Here is a 24,061-nt window from a genome sequence, read left to right as displayed (position 1 = left end):
GTTACTTTTTCCTCCGACATTTTTTTTTATATAAGTGCAGCAAATGTGGCATTTCAGGATTCCGGATGTACTAAAATGAACAGAACAAGTCATAACATTGACATGGAGTCTAAACAACTCTCCCTGATGGAAAGGTGTTCTTTTGGGATGACTTTTTGTTAGGTGTTCAAAGACAATCTACACAATAACAAGCCGAGCACGCGGGGTGACTCTTCACGAATGAAAAATTTACATTCACCATGACTAATGTTTGTGCAAAATTTGAAAAAATAGGGAGTATTTATTGAGAAATACGTGAACAAACGAACGGATGAATGATTTGGGGACAATTTTACTCCTATAATGCCTCTAAGGAGTGCAATCAGAGTTATCCCGAAAAATCCGTTCTGACAAAAATTACTTTCACCATGACTAATGTTCTTGCAAAATTTAAAAAAATACGAGGCGTGATTATTGAGAAAACAAACGAACAAAAAAAACGGGAGTGAATTACTAGGTATAATTCCCCCTTTGTCAGGGGAACAATAATAATAATAATAATAATAATAATAATAATAATGTAATTTCATGCACATATAGATGCTATCACCTTCTCCAACTTTGTTTTTAAATATTAGCTCACATAATTTAATGCAAAAACATACATTTTATTATTTCATCTGAGTATTTACGTGTTTAAAACTTGAAACTTGAAGTTAAATACAAGTTTTTCTTGTTTTTTGGCTTTCACTTAAAAAAAATGAAGAATTGGTTTTGTCAAAAGATGGTACAATCATATCTTTTCGGTATAAAACGTTCATAGAATTGCAATATGTCACAAACTCCTACAAGGGTTTTGAAGATAGCCGCACATAACCAAATATATTCGGAAACTACGTTAGCGAAAGATAAAACTGTGGAATTTCCACGGGTCTGACTAGTTCTATATTTTAGGTTTAATCTTCTATATTTTTTTTATTTTTCAATTTTAAGCTCTTTATTCGGGATGAAGTCCCGGGGTCTGTTTTAAAGAGCGGCGACACTATGTCGAGAAAAATACTTAAAAGAATGATGGTATTGCCTTTGGCGTCAAAATTCCGGCAAGTAAGAGTAAAATATGAAATAAAAAAAAATGTGTATGATTTAAAATAAAGCCAAAGTTTCGTATTTTTTTTTCAGATTTTTATTTATTTATTTATTTATTTATTTTTATTTTTTATTTTTATTTTTTTTTCATTTGGAACAGCAAGTACTGACTTTCGCCTTTTCCACGTAATTTATATTTTCGATTTTTCCCCCTAAAATATCTTTATAATCTGAAAAGTCTGAAAAATATGTACCCAGCCCCTCGACCTCAAATTTTTTTTATTTCCTTAAACAACATTTCTTTTTATTTAATTTTTTTTTTTTTTTTTTACTTTTCCTTGCTTTTTCTCTTCTTAAGAATGGCGGCAATGGAGTATATATCTGCGCAGATTGACAACTCTGCCAGTTCGAGTTTTGTCGGATTCATATCGCTGTTTCAACAAGGAATGTTGGCACATCGCTATAAACACTTTCGCTCTAAACTTTCTGGCACCTAAGTTTATTCCCTATCTTTAAAAACCAAACCATGTATTGTATACTGTTGTTATATTTAAGCTGGGGAATCTTTGCTCGATATTCCAGTAGCTTCTTACCAAGAATCGCACTCCTGTAGAACTTTCTTCCTGTTGACTGTTTTCCTCCTACATATAACCTTGATCTTTTCAAGAATAAGATCAATAAGCGTCTTTCGTCTTGCGATAATCATTTTGCGTTCTTGTTAGCTCCTTCTATCAAATGGCTTCACGCCTTGTCTGAAGCTCTTCCCATAAAAAGGTATGTATAATTTGATTGGCTCCATCGTTTCTTCGTCTTTAAAACCTGTCTCTAACAGAAATGAAGTTGTTAGTCTTACTTTCTTTTTTATTTTCGTATACTATCTTCAGAACCGTGTGATCGTTTCCTTGCTTTCTTAGTTCTAACTCGGTTGACCTATAGGTAGAGTAGTCTCCATCAATCAACTGTTTTTAGACCTCCTTCTAATACAGCTTCCTATTCCAGTATCTTCTTTCAAAGATTTACAGACTCATGAAACTGTCTTCCTGCTTACCGTTTTCCTTTCAGTATAGCCTTGTTTTTTGTTTTTGTTTTGTTTTGTTTTTTCTAAAATAGGTACCGTCTGTCCTTTCTATAATTATCGTTCGTTTTTGTTAGCTCATTATATCAAGTGGCTTTGGATCTTTTCTGGATTGATTTCTGTAAAACACAAGTTTCCGTACTTTCTTAAGGTGATGGCTATTTTGTCTCCTACACTACACGAGAAAACGTGGCACAGGGTCGGGACGTGAGGATCAAAAATATTTCTCTCTAAACTAGTTCTATATAAAAGTAAGAAAGAAAGAGAAATAGACCAGACTCGAGAGTAGCTCTAATTTTTTTACACATAACGATTATTCAAACCAAAACTACTTCCATTTAGTAGATCATCAACTTAGCGTATAGAAATTAAAGTAATTATAATCTAAATAGGAGAAATAGTAGTAGTTTCGATTTTAATAATCGCTATGGGTAATAAAATTACATCCGAGTAATTTCAATAACACGGGAATGGAAAAAAAATCTAACATTAAGTAACTGCAAGATATTAAGATAAACAGACTAAGATGGAGTAAAATGAATTAATCAAAAATGTAAAGCTACACAAAACTAAGTGAAAAATTAAACTGAGATTGTCATAAAAAGATAATGAAATAAAGAAATACTATAGCAAAAAATAAAATAGAATTCCTAAAAATTTCTAAATTGATAAAAATTGAATAAACAGAGTTATCTTTCTTAGAAGATAAAGAATTTACGAATAAAAATAAGGAGTAAGATAAAAGAATTAAAATAAATTACTTAGATAATGATAAGAATTAAAAAGTTAAATTTAAAATTAAAAATAATTAACATAACAAGCATGGAATGAAAATAAATTTGCATTTATACTGTTTAAATTAACATTTCAATTACAGGTCCTTCTTAAGAAATAAAGTGTTAAGCAAAATTAATTATGAGATCGTAAAATGTAAACAAAATTGATACAAAACTATCGTAAATTGTGTGGTTATAGTTGGAACATCTAAGTAGAAAGTACAATTTGAAGGTATAAGTTAGTATTTAGGAAATAAATCAATAGTTTGGGGAATAAAAATAATTAAAAAAAATAAAAAATATACTGAGAATTAACTAATATTAAAATATGTAATGGGTCTTAATATCAACTAAAAAGTAGAAATATGAAAATGGGGCGATTATTAAATTCCAAATTTATCAAAAAAAAAAGAAAATATGAGAATAGAGTGGAGGTAAGTTGAAATGCTTGTTCTCTTAAAATAGAGATTATGAAAATATTCATATGCGTATAAGTCTGCTATCCTATACTTTAAAGAACCCCAACATTTATTAAACTGTAGGAGAGAAATAGCGAACAACTGTGTTCACAGGATAAACTTTACTCTGGGAGAGCGACACAAAATAATTTTAAAATTAAAAATAACAATAGAAAATGAATAAACAAAATAAAAATACATATACATAAATTATCGTGTATATATATATGTGTGTGTGTATGTGTGTGTGTGTGTAAACTAAAATAATAAAAAAAACAGATTTCACCTAGGTTTAAAATAGGTCAGAACACTAGATATCTACGCTTCCGCTAAAATAGCACACACAAAGGAAGGGCTGAACCGGAGGTCAACTGGGCCTTTGTCCTGTAAGTGCCTGCTCATTGGCTGATTTGGAAGGGTGCGGTGGAAACTAGAAAGCTGATTGGCTAACTAAAAACTCAATAGAATGTGCGTATATAAAAACGCGAGACAACCACAACTCCTCGCATAAGCCTGATGAATCCTAGCGTGGATGAAACGCGGAATATTCTGTGTAGCTTACTTGCTATATATATTTTATAACCTACTACCTAGCTCTACCTACGTATTGAGCACTGTTAAATTAAGTACTTAATGTTTACGCATAAATTTATACTTTCGTATACTAATGTATGTGACTAAATGAAGTATATATATATATATATATATATATATATATATATATATGCTCCCCTATGGTGATGGGAAAATGATTTTTACTTAGCATTAAGGTAATACGTTTTAATAAATATTTGGATTCATTATTATCAAAAACGTGTATAAATTAATAAATGGCAGCATGGCATGTATAATGCAGTACCCCTTTTTGTCTGGTACAAGCCAGGATCAAGTTTCGGAAGTAGTCACTGTGGTTACGGTTTCGAATCTTGTTACGTCTTGCTACAGTGATGAATCCTAGAGACAACGAAACACGTGTCGGTACATAATTTTATTTTCTCTACATGGCAAAATATTCATTGTATACGTTATTCAGATATGCAAACGCTATGAGCGATGTGTGTTTTAACACATGGTCATGGTCTTGTTTACATTACTGTTTTATCAATGTTTTATGTCTTTCGAAAGGTCTGGCATTTCCGTAGCTAGCTTGTATAAGCCAAGAAGCGTTTGGGGATTCGATATCCTCTCAATAAGTTCGAGAGAAGGCATCCAAGGTAGGTAGAAAGCGGCGTTAAAACAAATAGCCCACAACTAAATCAACCGCTACGCTTTCATGTTCTTCAAGGAAGAATTCCAGGTATTTATGTTATAGTGTTTCGCTTATTTCGGCAAATTCACTCTCAACATCAATCCTCAAGACACTTCATCAACCACTCAGTATTGTTTTAAGCAACGAAGTCTTGGAGAGGCTAAATGTTCGACTCTTCTGGAAGAGAAGAACTAGGGAAATGTATTGCCATTATTATTAGCTGTTCCATGGGCGTCAAATGCGTTAAGTATAAATCAACCTGTGTTTATATATATATATATATATATATATATATATATATATATATATATATATATATATATATATATATACTTGCATGGGTGCCCAGCGTTGCCCGGATGTTTGGAGGTGTATGCTGAGCAAAAACAAAAAAAAAACGGTCATTTTTTTTAAGTTTGACCCCTATTATGACCCCTTAAAATTTATTCTTTTGAGCTCACATCGAGTTATTAAGTCAGATCCATGTCGAAGGAACCTATATCTAAAATTTTTAGTGTTTAGACCCCAAATTGTCGGAGGAGTTCGGTAGAGTTCTCAAAGGTCAAATCGTTAAACTTTTACCCCTTAACAGCCAAATTTCTGGCCCAAAACAGATCACATAGATTTTCCCAAATCTTAGTACCCTGTATATCAAATTTCGAATCTGCAGACTAAAAATTGACAGAGTTATTGAGCAGGAAAACGTACATGGACAAACAGACAGACACATAGACACGTTCACTTATATATATATATATATATATATATATATATAATTAATAATCTAATGTTTAATTATAATTATATATATAATTATAATTAAACGATAAATTATTCTTTATGCCTAAAGACATTAGTGTTTCATGCTTACACAATCATCAGTGTAGGAGCGTAGGAGATGCCGGTCATGAGATTCGACCTGTGACGCAAAGCCCCCTTTTGATCCATTTGCTAAATTTTTATCTCAGGGCCACCAAACATTTGCCACAGGAATGAAGAAAAATAATTAAAGTAATATTTAACGCCGAATAGACAATCTAGGGTGTTCGAACTAGCGGAAGTCGTGAACGTTGCGTTAGTTGACTGTTTTATTTTAGTTTTTATTCTCCAGACAGTTCCCATCCTTAAGTATTCTTAAGAGGGCTGAATAATTATAATATATGGATAAATTATATATATATATATATATATATATGTGTGTGTGTGTGTGTGTGTGTGTGTGTGTGTGTGTGTGTGTGTGTGTGTGTGTGTACGCATATAAAGTTGAGTTTTCTGTCGCACTGACATTGATATTAAAAGCCTTCTGTTTCTATTTAAAATCAGTAAAACGAACTTCTTGATATACACTGTCCTGGATATGCGAGCGACTAAACAAACGTTAACTATAAATGAACTTTCATTACTTAATTGTTCGTTTATAATGGTTCCTTATTGAATGGCTGGTTTCATTTAACTAGTTATGCTCAATTCTTTTCATGCATAGTTTACACATTATTCATATTCCGTAGAATTCAGGATCGAAATTTTCTTGCACACACAATGTATAAACACACACACACACACACACACACACACACACACACACACACACACACACACACACACACATATATATATTTCAGTGCGAGATAATATAATAAGATTTTCTTGTGTGTGGCACAGTAGCTCAGGTGGCGGACTACGCGGCTCACATGCAAGAGATTATGGTTTCGAATCCCGAATTCGTATGGGTCCAACTGATGAGACAAATGAGGGCGAAACTCGACTCTTGGAATTCCGGTTTTTTGACTGATATTGCTCTTGTGAAATGCGACGTTGCTAGACTGTGGAAACAAAAAATATATACACGTATATAAACATATGTATATATATACATATATATACATATATATGTGTGTATATATATATATATATGTAACTACTTCATTTACTCACATAAAATTAATATACAAAAGTATAAATTTATGCGTAAAGTTTAAGTATTTACTTCAAAAGTGCTCAATACGTAGGTAGAACTAGTTAGCAAATTTATAAAATATATATGATGATTAAGCTACACTGAATATTCCGCGTTTCATCCACTCTAGGACTCTTCAGGGTAATAGCCTGAAGTCCTAGAGTGGGTGAAACGCGGAATATTCAGTGTAGCTTAATCGCCATATATATTGTTTAACTTATTATATATATATATATATATATATATATATATATATATATATATATATATATTCAGTGTAGCTTAATCGCCATAGATATTTTATAACTTACTATATATATATATATATATATATATATATATATGTATATATATATATATATATATATATATATATATACATATATATATATTAGGTAGGTGAAAAAACAATATCGGTTTTTCACATGTTATTTTTATATACGATTTCTGAATTAATTCAATGATATATATGGGCATGTTATATATCATTTGGAAGCGCGTTTTTCGCTCCATTGAATCGTGTTATTCGTCAATCTCTTCATTCATTTTTTGCAGGCTTTTTGACAGCATGGAAAAAATATAAATCCGCACGATTTTCTTTTTCCACTTTAAACTAGGCCGAAAAGCTGCTGAGACAGTTCGTGATATCAATGATGCGTTTGGCCCAGGAACTACTAACAAACGTGTGGCACAACGGTGGTTCAAGAAATTTCGGAATGACGAGAGCGTCGAAGATGAAGACAGTCGCTGCCGGCCGACTGCGGTTGATAACGAACATTTGAAAGCCTTAATTGAAGCCGATCCTTGCAAAACCACACGAGAAGTTGTTGCTGAACTGGAGGTAGACCACTCAACAGGCGTTCGTCATTTAAAGCAAATAGGGAGGTAAAAGTTGTTGGAAAAATGTGTGCCGCATGAATTTAACGATATTTTTTTTTTTAATCGTCGTTTTGAGGTGTCTTCTACACCTCTTTCTGCGCAACAAAAACGACCCATTTCTCGAGCGGATTGTGTCGTGTGATGAGAAGTGGATCCCCTACGACAAGCGGCGACGTTCGGCGCAGTGGCTGAATGCCAACATTGCACCAAAAAAGATTATGGTGACTGTTTAGTGGTCTGCAGCCGGTGTCATCTATCACAGCTTCTTGAATCCTCAACAAATTGACGAAATGCACCAGAAGCTCCAACGTGTTCTCCGAGATTGATCAATATGAAGAGATCAATTCTCCCAATGACAACGCTCGCCCGCATGTTGCTCAACTGATCAACTGACCCTACAGAAGCTGAACGAATGGGGCTACAAGCTTTATATTTCGGTTTTAACCGGGGAAAATCGGTGTAAAAGTATGAAAATAAAAAAAATGGAATTTGCCAGGTGAAGGTCGAACGACGGCATTACGAATGTGCCATTTGTTTATGTTTTAATTTTTAGCCTCGTTGCGAACATATCTTCATAGCTCGGGCATTAACGTCAAAGTGGTGGTGTATGAGTTTTTTTTTTTTTATAAATTAACTTTTTAAATCATTACCATATATTGGGTCATATATAATATAATAAATACGAAACCTGCATTAATCAAAATATCATAATTAAGCGTATATATAGCATAATTAAGCGTATATATATTGGCTCAAGATATATATATATATATATATATATATATATATATATATCCTGGGCCAATATTATATATATATATATATATATATATATATATATATATACAATACTGGCCAAAGATAGATATATATATATCATTGGCCAGTTATATATATATATATATATATATATATATATATATATATATATATATATATATATATATATAATATAACGCTGTGTGTGTGTGTGTGTGTGTGTGTGGTCACGAATAGGCTCCTATATGGTTGACTATTTTAAAAAACTGATTACATATAATGATAGAAGATGTATCGAGACACAGGAATGGGTATGTTTGATCTGGCCGAACGGTGGTTCATTAAAATTGTGGGGTCTTTGTTCGCGCCTGGTCCACAAAGTATGGAAATAAAAAAAATTTTAAATAAAAAAGAACGTTTACACATGTTTTTTATATAGATGTACATAAGAATACTTTGATAAGTATGTTTTAATTTAAATAGGGATGTTGTAATAAATTATGGGGTCTGCGTTCGCGCCTGACCTTCATAAAATGGAAATAGGCACAAACTTTAATAAAGACTTTTCATATCTATCTACGTAAGTATACTTTGATAATTATGTTTCAGTTTGAAGAAATTTGGTATAATAAAATTATGGGATGTTCGTTCGCACCTGACCTCCATAGAAAGGAAATATGTCACAAAGTTTAACAAGGTTTTTTAATATAGATCCACAGAATATTATGATAAGTGTTTCAGTGTGAACAGGTATGGTATAATAAATTATGGGGTTTATCTATTTTATTTTTACTTTCATCATAGTTTGCTTTGTTTTTGATACCCCCATATTCAACCCAAATTTACAACCCTTCCTTTTCATAACCTATCATACTTTCATAAATCAGAGTCCATTTTCTGTAGGCTGTTTTTGAACTCAATCAACGACAGGTTCTTTTGCTAATATATATATATATATATATATATATATATATATATATATATATATATATATGTATGTATGTATATATATCCTGGGCCAGTATATTATATATATATATATATATATATATATATATATATATATATATATATATATATATATATCCTGGGCCAGTATTATATTCATATATATATATATATATATATATATATATATATATATATATATATATATATATATATATATATATAATACTGGCCACGGATATATATATATATATATATATATATATATATATATATATATATATATATATATATATATATATCCGTGGCCAGTATTATACATATATATATATATATATATATATATATATATATATATATATATATATATATATATAATACTGGCCACGGATATATATATATATATATATATATATATATATCCGTGGCCAGTATTATACATATATATATATATATATATATATATATATATATATATATATATATATATATATATATATATATATATATATATATATATATATATATATATATATATATATGATTCTTTGGGGAATCCAGAATTTTTATACTGCAATCACGAAGGGAAGACTTTCATACACACACACACACACACACACACACACACACATATATATATATATATATATATATATATATATATATATATATATATATATATACTGGGCCAGGATTTCTTCATTTTATGATGTTTTTTTCTAGATAATTTAGTTTCAAAGAGCTAACTTGTCTTTCTCGCTCAATCGTCTATTTCATCTCTCGATTTTATAGCTTCTCCTTCTAGAATGCATATGTATTTTACTAGTTTACTAATTGCCCTCATCATCTTTTGATCATCCCTAACCCTTCTCTTTCCCCAGCCGCATCATCTCTCGATTGGATACTTATATGTTTCATGTCATTTCCAATTATATCTTCTCTCCATCGTAAGTAATTCACATTTTACCGTTCAGAATTTCATTCGTATATCCTGACTAAAGTTTCTGTTTGCGTATACATTCATTCAGATGAAACCAAGCATAGTGCCCCTGAGACGTAACAAGCTTTTGTGATAAAGAGCTTCGGGAAAAGATCAAAGTGTAGTATCTGTTCCGGCAGATACTGCAAGCTATGACTAGCAAAGACCAGATGTGGGGGCAACCCCACATGCCTGACCTTTAACCAGCTCCCATTTCCCACCTCTCGGGAGCTGGTCCCCTTTTTCCCTTCCCCCTCCCTTCACTCCTCACATTAAAAATCGGCCTTGTGCCTAATTTGCTCGGTGGGGGAGCAAATAAATACCATCTGTTCCGGCAGATACTGCAAGCAAAGACCATATGTGTGGGCAACCTCACATATAAGACCTTGGTCAATGTAGGGGCAACCCTTCATACCAATTGTCATTATCCAACTCCCCTACTCCCCGGAGAGTTGGTCCCCATTCCCCCTTCACTCCTCACATTAAAAATCGGCCTTGTGCCTAATTTGCTCGGTGGGGGAGCAAATAAATACCATCTGTTCCGGCAGATAATGCAAGCAAAGACCATATGTGGGGGCGACCCCACATATAAGACCTTGGTCAATGTAGGGGCAACCCTTCATACCAATTGTCACTATCCAGCTCCTCTACTCCCCGGGGAGCTGGTCCCCATTTCCCCTTCACTCCTCACATTAAAAATCGGCCTTGTGCCTAATTTGCTCAGTGGGGGAGCAAATAAATACCATCTGTTCTTCAGATGCTGCACTTCTATTTCTTGTTCTCTTTCGGTGGAGGAGAAATCCTTCACGACTGAGACAATTTTTATTTTTGTACCTTTTCTCCACGTTAAAAAACGACCCTGGTGTCTAACTCTGTCCCGTGGGGAGGCATAGTAAATAGGTACAAAGTGAAACACGATGTTTGTTCATGTTATAATATAAAATTCTGCATAATGGTGCAGTCGATGAAACAGGGGGCAAAAAAGGAATTACAAAGGCAAGCTGAACAAGGCAAGACTTTATTAAAGTATCCTGTATTCTATTGCATAAAGAACTTTAGTGTGAAGAGGTGGGATTTTGCTTCTAGAAATACGTAGGTTATGGGGGTAAAAATGTACTCAGTTCTTCAGACCACATTCCGTAGAAGTAATTGTAAAAGAAGCACAGGGATGCAATGTTGCGATGATGGAACAGGGCCTGTAGCTTTGTAGATAGTGAGCGACCTATTAGGTTAGAGAGTAATGTTTGAAGACTAAGTGAATTAAGTACATGAGAGTAAAATGAAAACGTAAAGAAAATATGTTAGTCTCGAAAAGGTCTAGTTTATTAGGACTGTGACTGAAACATGTCATGAAAATATGTAGCCAAATAATGTTATATAAATAAAAAAACTTTTCTAACCACACATAAATATATACACACACACACACACACACACACACACACACATATATATATATATTTATATTTATACGATGTCAAAACATCGTAATTTCACTACCCGCACAGCATCAGTCAAATGCGTAGTGGTGAGAAGCTTTGACTGTCGTTTGGGCGGTTGGGTTTCGATCCTGGTTTTAGATAGGTGTCTGTCTAGCCGCATTGATGAGCTGTGATATAGTGAAACAGTGCTCTATGTGGATGACTATATATATATATATATATATATGTCTGTGGAAATATACATTATTTCCTTATAATATAATATATACCAATCCTTATTTAAGAAGCTCAATGTAATTACAGAGCAATATAATGAATGAATGACAGAAGTCTATATTCCAAAGTTCATGATGTTAACCATCTTACAATTTATTCCTTTAATTCAATTCAGTGGACATTTACAATTCTTGGCATTATATGTTTCGTAGCACAAAATCAATCATTTAATCATTATATCAATCAGTGAATCTATTTTGCCCTTAACCCATCAGAAGACATAGCAACAATCAATCAAAAGGAGGTAAAGTGCGTTTTGACATTATATATATATATATATATATATATATATATATATATATATATATATATATATATATATATATATATACTCCGTCTTTGGTTTAGTATATTAAGGAGTGAAATAACAAACAACCGCTAGCGTAAAAAAGTAATGCTCTTTGTGTAAACAAATAGAGCTTAGGCGTTTGGACAATGTTTGATCATTGGAATTTCACATACCCACCATTAGCCTAATAGCGTAACGGTTAGAAGCGTTGACTATCGCCTAGGTGATCGAGTTTCAATTCTGGTTTGAGGTAGTTGTTTGTCTAGCCGCAGTAAAATCGAAGCAGTCCGTATGTGAACTACTGTATATATATATATATATATATATATATATATATATATATATATATATATGCTTCAACCACTTAACATAATATCTCTAGATACATACGTGGAATATCAAACCGCTTAATATCTCCCCTTCTCTCTAATAAACAGAAAACTATAAAATAAAAACAATATACAACTCTTATATACCAATTTGCTTTAAATCCCAAATAGATAATCCTGAAAATCGTTAAAACAGTCATAAAACAAAAAGCGCACTCTGTTATTTAATCACATTTGCTTTCATAAAACATGTTGCTTTAATACACGGGAAAATCGATGTTTTAATCGTTGTTTTTTTTTTTTTGTTTTGTTTTTTTACACACACAAATACACATACCTAAATGTAGAGAAATAAAAAGGAGCAAACCGTATTATGTGTTCATCAACGTTTCATCTTTATTTCGAGACTTCCTCTGGATGAAATAAAGACGAAACGTTGATGAACACATAATACGGTTTGTTCCTTTTTATTTCTCTATTTTGTCGGAATACCATTTCCATTATTTTCATCATACCTAAATGTATGTGTGTGTGTGCTTGCGTGTGTGCAAAAAAAAACCCATCGATTTTTCCATCCTATTCAAAAATAAATCATAACACAAAATACCTCCGTGTTATTTAACATTTGCTTTAAGTGTTCACATTGAAAAATAAAAAGTCATTTGTCTTACATATAAACACCATGCATAAAAAAAACGTTTTGCCCCAAAGAGATCTTAATTATAAAAAACTCTAGATTGAAACAATGCCATGCAAGTGTAACGAAGCTTGTACATGCCTATATGAATACATCTAATATATAAACCACTATATGTCTTTGTCGGCCGTCTGTCTGTCGCCATATTTTCAAACTTTATCTCCTCCGAAACTTAATGGCGCAGAGCGGCGCTAGGGGCCTCAAATGATTGGATTTTTATGGGCCGTTCTTTAATGGGTCTTTGGTCGATTAAAATAGTTTTTAAGGAGCCACAAAGAGGTCAAAATTGAAAAAAATGGTTAAATATTTTGTACATTCATCTTAGTTTAGTCTGTATTTAGTTTTTTTTCCCATTTTTTAAACGCTTCATATACGTGTCAACTTGTACAGTGATAACGTCACCAGCTTTGAATGTTTCGGTTTCAATTCTAGCTGATGGCATATAAATAGTTTTTTTTTTTTTTTTACTTTTGAAATCATGACTCTATAATAAATCTGGAAAAATTAAAATATCATATTTAAGCGTGCTTTACACCCGGGAAAAGCTAGGCACACACCCCTTCCCGCTAGTATTAATATAAATAGGTATATTAATTATTGAACCCTATCCTATAAACACACTGGATATTTTTTAGATTTTTATCCTATGAATACATTCTTAACCTGGACTACTGCGATCGTATATATATATATATATATATATATATATATATATATATATATATATATATGTACAGAGAGAGAGAGAGATGTGTGTGTGTGTGTGTGTGTGTGTGTGTGTGTGTGTGTGTGTGAAGTGACAATGCACTGGTGAACATGGCTGCACCTGCTTGCACATGGCACTTGCAATGAAGGCACGTCGAAGCATTTATTTACATCGTTGACATATATGCGCAACTACAAGCTGGATGTCAGCCTGTAACGTTTGACGAGCACTCGCCTTGTTTCACACAGGAACCGGAGATTCAACAATGTCGACACGAAGGTCACATTCTTCTTTTGTTGCGTGTGCATGACTTTCAAACATATAAGCAAATAAAACACAAGCTTTGTATAAACGACAAACCAAACAAAAAATGACTCAAAATTTAAAACAACGAAATCAGAGCAATTTATAAAGATCGTGGCCATTGAAGAACGTGAAAGAAAATCTGTTTATTTTGTTGTTGCATTTATTATCTCTACTATTATATAAAAGTCACTTTGTGTGTGTGCGTTTGTGTATTTTTGTATGTGTGTATGTGTGTTTGTGTTTGTGTATTTTTGTATGTGTGTTTGCGTGTTTGTGTATTTTTGTATGTGTGTTTGTGTGTGTGTTTGTGTATTTTGTATGTGTGTTTGTGTGTGGTTGTTTGTGTATTTTTGTATGTGTGTGTGTGTGTGTTTGTGTGTGTTTGTATGTGTGTTTGTGTGTGTGTGTTTGTGTATTTTTGTATGAGTGTGTGTGTTTGTGTATTTTTGTATGTGTGTTTGTGTGTTTGTGTATTTTTGTATGTGTGTTTGTGTGTGTGTTTGTGTATTTTTGTATGTGTGTGTGTGTGTGGTTGTTTGTGTATTTTTGTATGTGTGTGTGTGTGTGTGTTTGTGTGTGTTTGTATGTGTGTTTGTGTGTGTGTGTTTGTGTATTTTTGTATGTGTGTGTGTGTGTTTGTGTATTTTTGTATGTGTGTTTGTGTGTTTGTGTGTGTTTGTATGTGTGTTTGTGTGTGTGTGTGTTTGTGCATTTTTGTATGTGTGTTTGTGTGTGGTTGTTTGTGTATTTTTGTATGTGTGTGTGTGTTTGTGTGTGTTTGTATGTGTGTTTGTGTGTGTGTTTATGTATTTTTGTATGTGTATGTGTGTGTTTGTGTATTTTTGTATGTGTGTTTGTGTGTGGTTGTTTGTGTATTTTTGTATGTGTGTTTGTGTGTGTTTGTTTGTGTATTTTTGTATGTGTGTTTGTGTGTGTGTTTGTGTATTTTTGTATGTGTGTGTGTGTTTGTGTATTTTTGTATGTGTGTTTGTGTGTGTGTTTGTGTATTTTTGTATGTGTGTTTGTGTGTGTGTGTTTGTGTATTTTTGTATGTGTGTGTGTGTGTGTGTTTGTGTATTTTTGTATGTGTGTTTGTGTGTGGTTGTTTGTGTGTGTTTGTGTGTGTGTGTTTGTTTGTGTATTTGTGTGTGTCTTTGTGTGTTTGTGTTTGTGATTTAGTTTGTGTGTGTTTGTTTGTGTATTTTTGTGGGTTTGTGTTTGTAGGTGTTTGTTTGTGTGTTTTTGTGTGTGTGTTCGAGTGTTTGTGTGTGTGTTTGTGTGTTTGTGTTTGTTTGTTTGTGTGTTTTTGTGTGTGTGTTTGTGTGTGTTTGTGTGATTTTGTGTGAGTGTTTGTTTGTGTGTTTTGCGCGTGTGTTTGTGTGTTTTTGTGTGTGTTTATGTGTGTTTTTGTGTGTTTGTTTGTGTATTTGTGTGTATTTTTGTGTTTGTTTGTTTGTGTGTGTTTGTTTGTGTGTTTGTGTGTTTGTGTGTGTACGTTTGTTTGTGTATTTGTGTGTGTTTTTGTTTGTGTTTTAGTTTGTGTGTGTTTGTTTGTGTATTTTTGTGTGTTTGTGTTTGTGGGTGTTTGTTTGTGTGTTTGTGTGTGTGTTCGTGTGTTTGTGTGTGTGTTTGTGTGTTTGTGTTTGTTTGTTTGTGTGTTTTGTGTGTGTGTTTGTGTATGTTTGTGTGTGTTTGTGTGAGTGTTTGTGCGTTTGTGTTTGTGTGTTTTGCGCGTGTGTTTGTGTGTTTTTGTGTGTGTTTCTGTGTGTTTTGTGTGTTTGTTTGTGTATTTGTGTGTATTTTTGTGTGTGTTTGTTTGTGTGTTTGCGTGTGTGCGTTTGTTTGTGTATTTGTGTGTGTTTTGTGTTTGTGTATGTTTGTGTGTGTGTCTCTGTGTGTGTGTTTATGTGTGTGTTTGTGTGTGTTTGTGTGTGTGTGCTTGTGTGTGTATTTGTGTTTGTGCGTGTTTGTGTGTGTGTGTTTGTGTGTGTGTTTGTGTGTGTATTTTGTGTGTGTGTTTGTTTTGTGTGTGTGTGAGTGTTTGTGTGTGTGCTTGTGTGTGTGTTTGTGTGCGTGCGTGTTTGTGTGTGTGTTTGTGTGTTTGTGTGTGTGCGTGTTTGTGTGTGTGTGTGTTTGTGTGTGTATTTTTGTGTGTGTGTTTGTGTTTTTGTGTGTGTGTGCGTGTTTGTGTGTGTGTCTGTGTGTGTTTGTGTGCGTGCGTGTTTGTGTGTGTGTGTTTATGCTTGTATGTGTGTGCGAAAGAGAGAGAGACAGAGAGAGAGAGAGAGTTTCTTCTGTCACGGTACATGGTATTTGCAAAATATAGGCACAGCCGTTTCGAAATCTATGAAGATTCCGGAACGGCTGAGCCTATATTTTGCGAATACCGTGTACCGTGACAGATTGACAGACCAATGGAACAACTGAGAACCGCAACCTCTCACGGAACTGCGAGGACGTATCTGTAAAAAATAATTCTCGTAATGCCTTTTCCATCTGCGCCGATTTTACCACAAGTAAAATAAATCGGAGCAAATATTTACTTTGATGCAAAGCTAAGCCGCACCCTAGCCCGCCCCCTCTTCCCCACCCCCTTTCGTGCGTGAGGATGTCGATTTATCCGAGATTAAATGCAGAGATAATAACGTTGGGTTGGCGTCAATGGCCGTTTTAATAAAAGTTAAAAATGAATACCGATTAACTCTTTCATAACGTTTATGTGGGGGGGGGGTCGGTGATGGTACCGGCAATGTTTGCCGATTATTAAAGATTAGCCTGGGCGCCCGTCGTTGCCCGGGTATTTGGAGGTGTGCGTTGAGCAAAAAAAAAAAAGTGGTAGTAGACAGGCAGGCTCGAACCCGCATCGCGAAGAAGGAAAAGAACGTGAAAAAAAAACCCTGACGTCTTTGCTGTTGCGCCCATTGCCAAACGGGAAGTGGAGATATTTTTAATTAAGCCTAGTCACTAGAAAAGAGGGGATGACTTTCGGAAATATCGGCTAAAAAATCGCCCCCTCTTTGTAGAAAAATGCCTAGTTGATGGTGAAGGAATTAATGTTTTTTAGCCAATTTTTCGATATTTGTCGTCCGAAGTGTCGCGCTTAAAAACTATATCGATCAGGTAATTTTTTTTTTTTTTTTTTTTTTTGCTGAGGTAATATATTTCCTGAACAAGCCGTCAAATCAGATAAAGAACAATAATGTCGAACATTTTCTAATGAAATTAAATAGATTTTGCTTGGAAATTTTTATTCGTTGCACCGGGAGAAAGCTTTGCATGTCTTCTCGCAGTGACTAAGTTCACAATATACTGAAGTTACATAGCACTGTAAATGACATACTATTGATTTTATAAAAATATTGAATATTCGAAACCCCGCGGATTAAGGGCTAACAACTTATTTTGTGCTTCCTTTTTAAAATTAAATATGTTTTTAACTCCTTTTCAAAGTGTTTTTAACATGTTTTATTAACTACTTGTTCTTATTATAAGCTCTATCTCCTACTTGGTTTTATCGAGCTTTTACATCTGATTGAGATTACTTTATGAATATTAACTCTTTAATATACCTTAGATTTGCTATCTTGTATTATCTTGGTAAACATAATTGTAATTCTTATTTCATTACTTCATTGTGTATATATATATATATATATATATATATATATGTGTGTGTGTGTGTGTGTGTGTGTGTGTGTGTGTGTGTGCGCGCAAATAATTGAAGTCACTAACACTTGTTTTTATCGCTTATTATTTGACTAGTCTGGGTACCCGGCGTTGATCGGATGTTTGGGGGGGGGGGTTGTTGAGCAAAAAAAAAAAAATTGTAGCAGGCAAGCAGGCTCGAACCCGTGACGCAAAGGCGGGAAAGAAAGTGGAGGCGTGTGTAAGGGTGTTGGTTGAGCCAAAAAAAAAAAGGAAAACTGAGAGCGCAAAAAAATAAAATAAATAGGAGTAGTTAACAGGCTCGAACCCGTAACGCGCTAGAGAAAAATGAGGTGAAAAAAAATGTCTTACCGCTGTGCCTACCGTGGTTGTGACGTCACAGGCGGTCGAAATAACGCCTTTTAAGCGACATCGTGAACTCGAAGTTTGAATGACTTGCAAAAAATGTTAGCGAAAAAATCGACTGTTGAAAAGTGCGCGGTTGAGGGTGAAGGAATTAATGTTTTGGCTAATTTTTCGATATTTGTCGTCCGAAGGGTCGAGCTTCAAAATAAATGTATTTTACATGTATTTTTGTATGTATTTTTGTATGTATTTTTGTATGCATTTGTGTATGTATTTTTGTATGTATTTTATATATATATATTTTATATATTTTTGTATGGATTTTTGTATGCTTATTTGGATGCGTTTTTCTATGCATTGTTTATGTATTTTTGTATGCATTTTGTATGCATTTTTGTATATATTTTTGTATGCATTTTTGTATGCATTTTTTAATGTATTTTTGTATGTATTTTTTAATGTATTTTGTATGTATTTTTGTATGCATTTTTGTATGTATTTTTGTATGCATTTTTAATGCATTTTTGTATGCATTTTTGTAAGTACTTTAGTATTTCTCTACGTCACTCTTCCAATGTATTTTCAAACTCTCCTATTTATGTTCTTATTTATCCAATCTTCTTTCTACCTACATTTGCAACAACCTTCGAGTTGCTATACATATGCAGCCTATCTGTCTCATTTCTATGCTAATGTCTTTATACCAACATTTTTTGTAGACATATAAAGCCGGCTTTGCCTCTTCTTCTGATGTGAAGCATTTGGCTTTTAAATGCCACGGCTTAAAAATGGCATTTTCCTCTTCTCTTCTTGATTTGATGAACGAATAAAGTTTTATTTAACTCTGAATTCACATCTCTTATTTCTTATATATGCATATATCTATATATATATATAGAGATAGATAGATGTGCATATATATGTATACATATATTAATAAAATATATAGTATATATTACTATATATATATATACATATTATATACATTATATATATATATATTATATTATATATATGTTATATATATATATGATTTTTTGTTTTGTTTGCTTGTTCTTTTGAAACTGGTTTATAATTTACAAGTATTAATCTTTATAGTTAATATTAATATAGCTCTAGAATAAATATGCCTATTGAGTTTATTATATACCTACAGTACTATGAGCACTGTTCTTTTAGAGTGTTAATACATTAAAATAACCGTTGCTCTTTTAGACTTCTGATCTACTTCCCGCTGTAATATATATACATATATATATATATATATATATATATATATATATATATATATTGATGTAAATATATATATATATTTATGTAAATATATATATTTATATAAATATATATGTATATGTAAATATATATATGTAAATATATATATAAATATGCATATATGTAACTATATATATATGTAAATATATATATATGTAAATATATATATGTAAATATATATATATGTAAATATATATGTGTAAATATATATATGTATGTATATATATGTAAATATATATATGTATATATGTGTAAATATATATATATATATATAAATATATATATAAGTATATATATACAAATAAATATATATGTAAATATATATATATGCATATATATATATATATATATATATATATATATATATATATATGGAAATATATAAAAAAAGAATACGAAAAGTATAAAAGCTGATAACTTTTCTTTATTCGTTTTCAATTGGTGACGTGCAGGAATACAAAATAATATTATGTAAAAATTTTAAAAACTCGTTTTACATATATATATATATATAGAGAGAGAGAGAGACAGACAGACAGACAGACAGACAGATATAGATATGAAATTTAAACTATTGAATTCAAGTGTGTACGTCATATTTTCTTATTTAATTTTACGGCATTTTAATTTCTGGGCGTAAATATACATTTGATCCGACACTTGAAAAATGCTGTCTTTCAGTTTCGGCTTAGTTTAACACATTCATTCAGAGAAGCCAGAAGATTTCTTGAAAAAACATCCCAACAATCGTAAATTCAAAATCGCTGACTGTCCAATTTGCTTGCTGTATGCATTTAACATCCACTTATAAATTGTATTCACATCTACTTAAAAAGATTTGTAAGTCTCAACTGATATAAATATTAGTTATTTTTTGTTGCTAATGGTGTAATACCTTTTTGTAGTGATTCTTAAACTTTTTTGTCTAATTAGAGAGCAGGTGAAACGAAAAATGGCGGATATCGCACGTGGTGTATATAAACCATCGTCCTAAATAAACACGCATGGCTTCGTTATGAAAATTCAAAAAAAAAAAAAAAAAAGTTGTATTCTTGAATTTTCTCCAAAAATAATTTGTTCTTTTTTTTTTCTTCTTCTTCTTCTTTTGGTTTGTAAGTATGCGTTCATTTCTACCAACTGAGTTAAAAAAGAAAAGTTTTTGTAAGATGTGAAAAAAAAAGGGTAAAATGTTACAAGTTAAATGTGAAGTACCTTTGCCGCAAGGAATTACGCTAACTCTCGCACCTGTGTTATATAAACATGTTTATCCAATTGTTATAGAGATGTACCTATTTACTTTCTTCCCCGAGGGAAAGACTAGACACATAGATAAATGTTTAATATGGGGCAATCGAACTCTGAAATATTTAACTTAATACAATTGAATTTAACAAGTAAAATTAATTAAAAGTTCACCGCTGAAATACATTAAAACCTTGTACTATTCAATGAGCGAAACATTCTTCTTTTTAGGGGGGAGAATGTTTCGTGCTTGTTTGGATTGGTTATTTAAACCAACGCATTTCCAGTGAAAACATTATTACGTACTTACGTGTCATGTCAGAATAAGTATAACTTCCAAAAATTACGTAAAATGATCCAGTAACAGTGTACCAGATGTATTTTAGATTAAAAAAAAAATTAGCCACATATATGTTCCGAAATCTCATGTTTAAAAATGGTGGACCCTAAATTTAAATCAATTTAAGTCAAAGGATATAAGTGAGTTTGCAATACTGAATTGTTTGCATAACTACAACACACACACACACACATATATATATACATATATATATGTGTATATATATATATATATATATATAATCTACGTACAGTACTGTTTCATTGTTTCACGGCTCATCAGTGCGGCTAGACAAGCAACTACCTAAAGCTAAGATCGAAACCCGGCCGCCTAAACGACAGTCGGAGGGGAATCATTTCCATTTAACATCCGTTTAGTAAAATTCGTGCATGTAAATGTTTTGTTTGGGCTTATTCACATAATGTTGACACACCTCAAGCGTGCTTTTCTCAATTTTACACGCATAATAATAAATAGATTTTAAATGGAAATTATTCATAATTTAGTAATGTGTAAAAAAATAAAAACAATGCACCGTTTTTCTCTGACCGTGACCTTAAACATTTACCACCACACGGATGTTTATCGTTATCTTCAAACATTGGTAATGACTGCTAGACTTGAAAAATAGGTGTCTGATAAGTTTGCTTGCAAATCGAAAGATAAACTCAAATAAACGTTCTGACTTTTGTAAACCATTTTATGCAGATTCTGTCATAATCTGGGTCGATATTTTGAGTCGATAATAATAACTGACTATTAATGAAACTAATAATAATCTATATAGCGTATGTGTTATTGTGTGTGTCACGCTTACATCCGGGTCGCTTAATTGTTATGTACTTCCATTTGTTGTTATAAATAATTTTACCAAGAATTCTTCACAAGTGGTGGTTTCGGGTTTGATTATATCTAGCCTGGATGCCCGGTGTTGCCCGGCTGTTTGGAGGTGTGTATTAAGCAAAAAAAAAAAAAAAATGAAAGAAAAGTGGTAGCGGGCATGCATTCCTCATAAGTGTTTGTTTCGGTTTCGATTATAGCTAATGGCACTCCAATAATCTATTTTTAAAAAATAATTTTATCAAGAATTCTTCATAAGTGTTGGTTTCGGTTTCAATTTTAGCTGATGGCAACTTAGTAATCTATTTTATCAAGAATTCTTGAGAGGTTTTGGTTTCGGTTTCGATTATAACAGAAGGAACTAAAGTTATATATATATACATATATATATATATATATATATATATATATATATATATATATATATATATATATATATATAAAACAATACGATGAATGTTATGCATTTTCTGGTAAATTTTTTTTCATACACACACACCTATGTGTGTGGGTGTGTGTGTGGGTGTGTGTGTGTGTGTGTGTGTGTGTGTTTAATCTTATGATTGATTCATATTGGGGAGGAGTATTAGTCTGGCATGTTCATATCTCATTGGAAAGAATGGAACATAAAATCTATGGATTCTGCATACAACAATTCGACAAAAACACTTGATGGTTATCTGAAAGGTTGAAAAAAAAATGAAAACTTATTAAACAGAAACATCCTGTGTTGTTCAATAATATTTGTATTAAATATATTTATGGTTAATGATGATGAGGATGAGCATATTAGAATTTTGTGTATTTTCTTATTAATCAAAAATATACCCATATGTATGCACATATATATATATATATATATATATATATATATATGTGTGTGTGTGTGTGTGTGTGTGTGGTTTTGTTTTGGTTTTAGCGATATGTTTTGAATGAATTCAATTATTTACGAAAGTGCATTTTTACCTAAATGCGAGTTGGGAATAAGTTTCCCTTTTAACCAATTTGGTACCCCCACATAGGGAGAGGTATATATATTATTTTAAAAATGTAATTTTCCACTGCCACGTGTTTCGTCGTCTACGACTCATCAGAGTGGCTGTATCTAGCGAGATTCGAAAATGGGACCCAACGGTAATGAGCCTAAACCCTTACCCCTGGACCATGTCGCCAACTCTCTGGATATATCACGATTTACTTAGATGTTGTTTTGGTTTGGTTTTAGCGATATGTTTTGAATGAATTCAATTTCCACAGCCAAACAACGTCGCAGTCCACAAGAGCCATGACAGTCAACGAACTGGAAGTCCAAGATTCGAGCTTCGCCCTCATTTGGGCTCATCAGGACTCGAAACCCAAGCCTGAGTTTGGATGTGTCTAGCTGATTTGTTATATATAATCTCTCACATTCTGAAAATCATATATATATATATATATATATATATATATATATATATATATAGTAAGAAAAATATATATTTGTGTGTACTTGAAGTTATGATATATATTTATATTGAGAGAGAATGATTATTTACGTCAATCGCTTTTAAACGAGAGAATTAGATTTAGATAAATAGATATAAAACAGAGAATACACAACAATGATAATGCGAGAGACGTAAAGACGGGCACTGATGTCTACGTCAAAGCAAGCACACTATCAGACACCGTAATTTACTTTGAGCCGCATACATAGGCATATAAACTAATACACATAGATTCGAGTATCAACCTATGCATTGGAACAAAATTAACTGACAAGTGTAAATACTGTTATCCTGTTCGTAGCATTAATATGCCAGAAGAACCTTTATAACAAAAGAGCCTTTAAATAATGGTTATACATATTTTCCTTTTTCTAGTCTGTGTGTATTAACAACAAAACGACAATGGAGCTATAGAGGAAATATAGCAATCAGAGACTTCGCAGTTGGTTGCAGCCCACCTAATAAGAAGAATGCTTTTAAATACTTTTCCATTTTAAAGGGGGGGGGGATCCTAAACACTAATATTATCTTCCTTGAACAAAAAAGCATTGTGGAAGTATAGGTAATCTGCCCTTGGAGTTTTACTAAAGAATAATGGAATAAAAACGTCAAAAAGCTTCCAATGAGGGTTCACACAACGACATCAATTGATAGGTCTCATTTTCAAAGTAAATTTTTT

At 32.3% G+C, this 24,061-nt stretch overlaps 1 protein-coding gene across 1 annotated transcript in view; it reads left to right on the top strand.

Moving 5' to 3' along the window:
* Positions 1-24,061, top strand: part of LOC145292936 (ras-related and estrogen-regulated growth inhibitor-like) — a 382,170-nt gene that overhangs the window by 318,974 nt on the left and 39,135 nt on the right. The gene's annotated exons all lie outside the window — the stretch shown is intronic.

Source organism: Euprymna scolopes, chromosome 14, assembly GCF_053919585.1.
Source record: "Euprymna scolopes isolate OS-2025 chromosome 14, ASM5391958v1, whole genome shotgun sequence".
Lineage (NCBI taxonomy): Eukaryota > Metazoa > Mollusca > Cephalopoda > Sepiida > Sepiolidae > Euprymna > Euprymna scolopes.
The sequence above is the reverse complement of the archived record's forward strand: the minus strand, read 5'-3'. Positions and strand labels throughout refer to the sequence as shown.